This window comes from Medicago sativa, chromosome 7, assembly GCF_051527215.1.
Source record: "Medicago sativa cultivar Bolivia chromosome 7, Bolivia_mono, whole genome shotgun sequence".
Taxonomy (NCBI): domain Eukaryota; kingdom Viridiplantae; phylum Streptophyta; class Magnoliopsida; order Fabales; family Fabaceae; genus Medicago; species Medicago sativa.
In genome coordinates this window covers 36,351,898-36,361,386 of record NC_140755.1, presented here as the reverse complement: position 1 = coordinate 36,361,386, position 9,489 = coordinate 36,351,898, and the positions used below count along the sequence as shown (strand labels likewise).

General features: G+C 38.1%; 1 long non-coding RNA gene across 1 annotated transcript; it reads right to left on the bottom strand.

Annotated features, from left to right (window-relative positions):
* Positions 1–3,439: 3,439 nt before the first annotated feature.
* Positions 3,440–5,285, bottom strand: LOC146905972 (uncharacterized). The gene is made up of 2 exons (XR_015017923.1): positions 5,080–5,285; positions 3,440–3,701 (listed from the first exon to the last, which is right to left on the bottom strand). It is a non-coding gene; the product is annotated as an uncharacterized LOC146905972 (long non-coding RNA).
* Positions 5,286–9,489: the final 4,204 nt, after the last annotated feature.

Genomic DNA, 9,489 nt, shown 5'->3' with positions numbered 1-9,489 from the left:
CTCCTTATCTTGATACATCTTAGTAGCTCCAAGATGAATTGAGAAACTACTTTTGTGGGCTTCCTCCAAGATCAACCTTCTAAGCTCTTGATCATTTGGAACACATATTCTTCCTTCAAACAATACCGCTTCATCCGAAGCCCTAGAAAATTCTGGGTGAACACTTCTTCTCTAAAGTTCTAAGTCGGTACTCTGAGCTTGTATGATCCTTGCTCGTAGATCACATGAAACATCCAATTGGTGTAACCAAATACCATCATCATCCTCCGCAGCTTCAAGATTAAGATCTCTTACCTCCTCATACATCTTACACACGTGCATTATAACTTCAGCTTGGGCTAAGGCCTTGCGACTCAAAGCATCTGCTACTACATTAGCCTTACCAGGATGGTATTTCAAATCAAAGTCGAAGTCCTTTAGATACTCCATCCAACGTCGTTGTCTCATATTCAAATCTCTTTGATCAAATAAGTATTTCAGACTCTTATGATCACTGAAGAGTTCAAAATGTGCTCCATATAAGTGATGTCTCCATATCTTCAAAACAAAGATTATGGCTGCTAATTCTAAATCATGAGTGGGGTAATTTTCTTCATGCGTCTTAAGCTGCCTAGATGCATAAGCTATCACATTGTTTTCTTGCATAAGCACTCCACCGAGTCCTTTTGTTGACGCATCACAAAATACAATGTAATTCTTTTCCGGATCTGGTATAGCTAAAACCGGAGCTTGGGTTAATTTCTTCTTCAGAGTTCTGAAACTCTTCTCACATTTTTCATCCCACACAAAGGGTACAACCTTCCTTGTGAGTCGGGTTAAGGGTAGAGAAATTTGAGAAAACTTCCTGATGAATCGTCGGTACTAACCGGCTAATCCCAAAAAGCTACGGACTTCTGAAACATTCTTCGGTCTTGCCCAATTTTGAACAGCTTCAACTTTCGATTGATCAACTGCCACCCCTCCCTGAGAAATGACATGTCCTAGGAACCTGACTTCCGTCAGCCAAAACTCACACTTACTGAACTTTGCATACCATTGCTTCTCCCGAAGGATATCCAACACTATTCTTAAATGTTGAGCATGCTCTTGCGGATTCTTAGAGTAAACCAATATGTCATCAATGAAAATAATGACAAATCGATCTAAATAGGGCTGAAAAATTTGGTTCATATAATCCATAAAAACTGCTGGAGCATTGGACATACCAAAAGGCATAACCAAAAATTCATAGTGTCCATAACGTGTCCGAAAAGCCGTCTTGGACACATCTAAAGACTTGATGCGTATATGATGATATCCTGACCTGAGATCAATTTTCGAGAACACTGATGCTCCTTTAAGTTGGTCAAGTAAATCATCAATTCTTGGTAAAGGATACTTATTTTTGATGGTCACCTTATTCAGCTGACGATAATCAATACACAGCTTCATGCTACGATCCTTCTTTTTGACCAACAGAACCGGTGCACCCCAAGGAGATACACTGGGTCTGATGAAATGCTTCTGAATAAGCTCCTCCAATTGGGTTTTCAATTCTTTGAGTTCCAAGGGAGACATTCTGTAAGGTGCTGCTGACACTGGTTCGGCTCCCGGAATTAAATCAATTGAAAACTCAATCTCTCTTTCTGGTGGTAAATTTGTGATATCAGCCGGGAAAACATCCAGGTACTCGCTCACAATTGGAATGTCATTGGGACCTACTTCTGACTCTAAAGCCACAGTGAGCATAACATAAAAACCTTTATCTTGAGCACAAATAAATCGAGCCATCTGGTACGTGTGCTTGAGCAATTCTGACAAAGCTACTCCTTCCATCGTATTACTGGTAGGCATGTAAATACTCTTCTCTGCACATCCTATATACACATGATTTGCGGATAACCAGTCTATGCCTAATATTACATCAAGTTGCTTCATCGGTAGACACACTAAATCTATATAGTATGTCTTACTAGATACGGTGATCGGACAATTTTCACAAACATAATTTGTCATAATACCTCCATCAGTAGCCATAGTTACCATCATAGGGGGATTTAACAATGAAACAGACAACTGAAGAGCCTCAACACATTGAAAGTAAATGAAAGAACAGGATGCACCACAATCAAATAAAACATTAATAGGATTCTGACCAAGAAAACACGTACCACCAATCAAATCCTCGTTAGCCTGAGCCTTCTTTCCATCTAATGAATAAACCCTGCCCCTGCTCATTGTGGTACTCACACCTTTGCCTTTGTCTCCTCTATACGGGCAGTTTGACATGTAATGTCCCGTTTGACCACAAGTATAACATGAATTGTCACCCAGCCTGCATTCTCCCATATGTGCCTTTCCACACTTCTTGCAAGTTGGATAAGATTTGAAAGAACCCGACTACTTCCCTTTCTGTGGTGACCCCTTTGGCTTCAACTTTTCATGATGTCTATCAACAAAGTTTCCTCTTCTTCTATCAAAAGTTGTAGTGCCTTCCTTGACAGCTTTGTCAAATCCTCTTTCAGCCTCTAAGCTATTATGCACCATTTCATCAAAATTAGTCAACCTCTATTGACTGACCACAGCATAAAGTTCTCCCCTCAAAGCATGCTTATACTGATTCATCTTTCACATATCATTACCAGCATACTCATTGTGGGTAGAGTAATGAGAACAACTCCTCGAACTTCTTGGTGAAATCGGTCACCGACATACTACCCTGCTTCATATGAAGAAATTCTTGCTCCTTATGAACCTTGTATGTCACAGCGAGATACTTCTCTAACATCACTTGTTTGAAGTTGTCCCAGTTTTTCTCCATACCATCATGTACCATACGGCATCGAGCAGTCTCCCACCAATCTTCCGCCGGACCACGAAATTGATTAGTCACAAAAATAACCTTCTCTTCTTCAGTGCAAACAGCCATACGAAAGATCCTTTCCATACGTTTAATCCATCTCTTGGCCTCTGGCGGTTCACCGCGACCATCGAACTCTGGAGGATGGTTCCGATTATACTCTCGGAAAGCTGGATTCCCCACAACGGGAGGCGGTTGATTCTGTTGATGCGCTCCAGGACATTGATGCATAGCTGCATCCCACTGTTGTTGGGACTGAGCATTCTGCTGAATCTGTTGTTGCATCAAGTGCATCATCTGTTGATTCTGTTGCATTATCTGTGCTCACATCTGAACATCAGGGTTAGCATTATCCTGCACATTCTGATTAGCCCTTGGCCGGCCTCGTCCCCTTTGTGCTCCAGACATAATCGCTCTAACTGTCATATTTAAGTCAAAGTGATCAATTTCAACCAAATATAACAATGAGGATCAATATCTTAACTCAAAAAGAACGACTACTTAGATTGTATTCCTAATGACCGAAGGCACGATCTGAATCGACCTGCTCTAATACCAAATTGTAACGCCCAATTTGAAAGTGTCTAAAATATTCAAATGTGCGCTAAAACTGATATTGGATACATTAATTATACAATACTGATTACGTCATCAAGACGAAGTGTTTAGATACAACAAAGTTCCAAAGACATATGTTACATTATTACACTCAAGGTTTATGGAACATGTCTATCTACATGAGTACATGACAAGACGACTCATAATATAACATATGCATCACTAATCCAACACCGCGTTAGTTCCATGCAACACGATCAATCCAAAGCTTTTTCTTTACCTTTTCCCCGAGAGACCTGTGAACCTGAACAAATAAGGAGAGGGATGAGACATAATGTCTCAGTGAGTTCTATCTATCCCTAGGCTAGTGACAACCTTGGGGGAAAACCTACGGTTGTCACGTGACTACTTTGCAACCTGACGGTTGGCTATACGTGTGTGGAGTCTTGCATACCTAGACGTTCGTGCAAGCTAGAGCCGTCATAGGGTTCTTCTTAAATTTTTAAAGGTCTTGATACCCCTATATGTGTCATGGCGGAAGAGGGGAAACTAAATCCGCTTACCAAGATACGTTCTACGTATCGAAGCCTACAAAACATATTCATAACACGTTACTACGCCGGACGATTAGGGGAAACCTAAGATCGTCAATGACACATCTATCTTTACTTGCTCTATCACATAAACTAGAATGTATCTAACATCGTCTCATAACATAATATAATTAGTTAGGAGTTAGCGTTGAACAACAATAATATCTAAATTCATTTTACGGAAAGTCCCGGGGTGGAGTGATCCCGAGCTCAATCCCTAACTAACCGAAGAAAACCTATCTAAGGTATATCCAACGGTACTCCCTAAGTGACATACGGGCCCTTCATGGCTAATCCCGTTCCATTTATGGAATCCCTTAGAGACTAACCTAAGCAGATCACAAGAGACAAATCACCAACTAGTTGTTTAAACTTATTTGTGAATATGATGTCTAATCGTCCACGTCTAAATATAAATAAAGATTCAAGCATAATATCTAGTTCTCGACAAACTAAGTCGAGGCTCTATAAACATCCCTTTACCTGATGTATGATTCGCTACCCGATCTTATACCACCAATTTCTCTCACATACCATGTATTACTCGATTAATTAATACTTGCTTCTCAATCAAGAAAATCATTTCAAATATGCTCAATGGAATCTTGGTTTGAGGGGTTCATATTTGTAAAAAGACACCACAGAGAAAACTGCATCGCGAATCCCCACGCCTGCCAAAAGCAAGCAAAACAGTGAGCTGTCTCACTACCTTACTCGCCTAGGCGAGTAGATTTGCTGGGGAGGCGAGCAGCAGCTCACAGGTGGTAGTTGGGGGCGAGCAGGACCCCCCTTTCGGAGTTCTAGCTCGCCTAGCGAGCTATTTACTCGCCGTGGCGAGTTAGGACGGTCCAGCACCCCTAAAAATGGTATTTTTGACCCAAAAACATCAAAACCAAGTATCCCAAAGTGTATCATGCCTCTATGGACCATAAAATACCTGTAAAACCTTCATCTTGCAAGTATTAGCAAGTTAAGTAAGCATGGTATGGAAAGGGAAACACATACACTATGTATAACCCTAAAAATATATATATTCTTGCTAGCATAATCACACACAACCCAAGGGGTGGAATCTAACTAAGAACTTACCTCAATAACTTGAAGAAAGTTCACACTTCTAGTCCTTGAAGGCAACTCCAAGATCAAACCCTAGATGAAAGAAAATGATTGGAGTAGTTGCTTCTAGCTTCCTTACCAACACCCTTAGCAAAGCCCTATTCTTACTTAGTTCTCAACTTATAGAAAGATTAAGAGAAGTTTATGGATGAGAATCTTGGATTGTGATGAGTAGAGGAGTCATGGTTCTATAGAGAAGGAAGAGCAAGAAACTTGTGAAACCCTAGAGAGAGAGAGGAAAGACAATTATGAAGATTTGTGGTCCTAACCCACATAAAATATCTTCTCCACGTGAAACGTCAATAACGCCCTTTGCCTTAAACTCTTGAAATTTATCGTTCCAAATAATATGTCAGTCTCTAATAAGCGGAAGATTACAGAATCCCTCTTACTGTTGTTTAAATATATGTGGGATCAGTGGGAGTGTGTACACAACACTATATATTATGAGCTCAAATGAGAAATCTCACTCTTGTTTATATATATGTGAGATCAAGAGAAATGTGTACACAATATTATTCTCGTCATTGCCATATACTCTTGTGCACACTATAAAATATGGCATAGCTTAAGAGACTTTAAACTTTAGTCTCATTCTATTATATTGAGATATATATATATTAAAATTCTATCAATCTCAATGAGCATCATAATTGGATGCTTAAGTCAATTTTGTTGGAATATGCACAATAACCTCGTTGCATGCAAATATATATTGTGCTTCTGTTTTACCAACATTCCACATTTTATGAGGTCATAAATAGTAAGTACAATGTATAATATCAATACTCCTATCGAGTATGATATTGTGTTCTTGTGGTACTTATAATTTGAGATAATCATAAATGTTCTTTTGTTATTGACATTAATCCACATCCTTTTTCTTCAAACTAAGTGACTATGTTAGTCCAATTTGGGGATTCTTGAATTTCCTATTTTGTTTTTATGGATTTTCATAGTCACGCTTTTGCTAAAACTTGGATTAATTGAATGTCATAGAACATTGATTGATTTTTGACTAAATGTAATTACACTCTCTTAATAGGCTATCCCTATAAGTAATTACTATTTGTATACCTATGTGGATATATGACTTCTATAAAATTGAAAATTCATTGGCAGAACCACTAACCACAGACTTGTATATATGAGTATTGTAACTCATGATGATTTGATTAAGTCTACAATATTTTGGGTTGGTGAGAGTTTGTTATAGCATTTTTAAATTGCTTGGGCCATTCTTTAATGACACATTCTCTTCAATTCAAAGTGTCAAAATAAATTCATCATTTGTTAGAAAAGTGAGTTTTTGATCTGTATGATTTGTTTTTCCTATCGGATTCAATTTCTGCAGCATTAAAGCTTACTTCTCTTTTGAATTATTAATGCTTTGACCATACATATAATTTTAAATTTTAAATTCTTTATGACAAGTGAATTTTTTTTATTCTTTTAGTAATTGAGTATTGTCATCCAAGTGGGAGATTGTTGGATTAATTATTTAATTAGTCAATTATGGATTGACAATAATCAATTATTATAAGTTGATGTCATAATATAAATTATGGTCTATTGTGTTAAGCACTAATTAGTTGATGTATATAGGCTTAAATATGTGTCCAGTCCCTGCAAATAGGCCTCAGTTGAATTTTAGTCCCTGTACTTACTAATCCTCCCAAACCTTCCCTGCAATTATTAATCACTTAAAATTTGGTCCAAATTAAGTTAATCCGCCTACGTAGCAGGTGATTAGCGACGTGGCACTGATGTGGCGTGTAGTGACTGGGTTTGTGTCAGGCTGACTCAGATTTTGGGATGCGAAGTTCCCATTTTGCCCTTAATGAATCCTGAGACCGGAGAAAGGACGATTTTGCCCCTGACTTCTTCTTTCTTCTTCTTACCCCCAACAACAACAACGTTTGCAGCATCACCAACAACAACAACGTTTGCAAAACACAGAAAAATTTCAACGTTCTTCTCTGTTTCATCCTTCCCCTGCCGCTCGTTTTCGTCCAATTCTTCATGAATCCCGATGATGACAGCACCGTCGCCGCCGCTCTTCGCTCAGTTTCATATTCCGACAAGACAGCACCACCGCCGTCATTGAATCCCGTCGATGACATTGAGACAGCATCACCTCTTGAACAACATGAATCCCAACCAAACATCAAATCCGACGGCATCATCAATCACTTCTCCTTTTCCAAAAATCACAGATCCATCATCCTTGAAACCTTTTCAGTATTTTTCCAGATGATGCATTTGAAGACATTAACCTTTTCAGGGTTATGAGATCTGCTTGTGTGTGACGTTGTGGAGGATATGTCGTTTTAGATTACGTTTTGAGGCCGTTTATGAAGGCTTTAGAGGCGGAGCAGGATGTTAATGTGCAGATCGGAGAGCAATTTCCTCCTGAGCTACGTTTATGGCGGTAACATTTTTGAGTGATTGAGGCGGCGCCGACGGTTATCGATTTTGTTTTTGTGATTGGATTCTTGTTATGTGTTTGAATGAGTTGAATCTGTGTTTGGTCCGAAGGAATCCAGTTGTGAAAGGATTGAATCTGTGTGTTGGTCCGAAGGAATCTGTGTTTGGTACGCCATTTGTGTTGTTTGAAGGAGAGGAATGAATTTATTGAAGGAATTGAATGAAGAATTATTGAAGAAGACAGTGGATATGTGTTTATTAAAGGAATTGAATGAAGAGTTGTTCTATGAAGAATTGTTGATTCTGTATTTGAAACCGAAGGAGAGGGAGAGGGAAGGGGGAGGAAGAAGAAGAGGGCATTTTCATCATTTCGCCATTCCTTTATCTAATTAAGGGCAAAACTGTCCTTTCCAATCTGGTTTGATGACATGTCAACCTGTGCATCCAGTCATCACTGGCCACGTAAGCGCCACGTTGCTAATCACCCTCCACCTCATAAAAAAAACCATATTAGGACTAAACTTCAAATGATTAATATTTACAGTGGCAAAATGGGAGGATTAGTAAGTACAGGGACTAAAATTCAACTGAGGCCTATTTGCAAGGACTAGACACATATTTAAGCCATGAATATATGTGATTGGGCTATTCTTTTTAAATGGACCGTGATGGGTTGGACCATTTAACTAAGCCCAATGAGAGGTCCCTGCCCTCAGCCGTTTAGCTATTTAAACGTCATCCCATCAGACGGTTAATTACTAAGAACAACGCTGTGAAAACCTAAAGCTAAATGGAATGATTGTAGTTATCCCTCTCATAGTTGTCAGCGGTTATCCTTCATCAACTTAATTCAAGGTACACGATTCTTTATCCACTCTTTATTATTGATGATATGCCATAACTTGTATCTAGTGATCCATGACTAAGTCCTAAAGTTTTATCACTTCATTGACTTGTATACACTGCTGTGTAACCTATAATCGAGTTACTATTGGATTTTTGGATTCTACGCTTAATCCCCTTCAGTTTGGATATAAATTTTGTACGTTTCGGATTAGAGACGGATTCAGAAAACGCATTTAAAGTTTGGAATTTATGCTGAAAAATGGCTTACGGGTTTGATGTGGATTTTTCTGAAATAAGCCACAATGTGAATTCAAATTAGTTATAAATGATTTCTGGTTGATTAAAAATGCCCTCATGGTTGAGCGGGAAGTTGGTTGAAGTTTGAAATGCAAAAGCGAGACTAGCCTAAGCCATTTCAAGTGGTTAAAGGTGAGTTCCTTAGTTAGTAAACCCTCCTTTTGGGTAGTTGAATTATGCCTTGTGGAATATATATATATAAAGTTGAAATAGAAAGTTATGACATAGTTAGAATGATTATAACATGGCTAGATACCCCATTAGTTTGTTCTAAAATTTTCTCATGTTAATGTGTAACACTAGATTAGTCCTAATGTTGGAGGGTAGAATTTTAAGTTGAAACTTTCGGTACATATACATATATATATATATATATATATATATAGTTTTGGAAAATTGAACTTGACATATGTTTTTAGTTACTAGTTTTACTTTCAAATTACCTTATTATTTGAAATGGAATATTTAACATATGAAAATTGACCATTGTTCGGCTAGAATGTGAAATACTTATTTTCCAAATTATGTGACAAAGAACATTATCCAATCCTCCGACTTAGGTGCCATCGTATGATTATTACACATTGACATAAGAGATCCATTTAGAACAAATTAGTTATAGAAACAACTCATGGGTAGGCTACTAATTTGGGTAACTACCATTACAAGAACATAATTATTATGTCATTAGTTACAAGTCAAAGACTGGATCACTACGTCTTTATTATCAAATTCAGACTATGATAATTATAAGGAAATCAGTTAAGACAAAGTATGCCTCTCTAACTCCCCGTTAGTAGTGGAGTTGAGAGT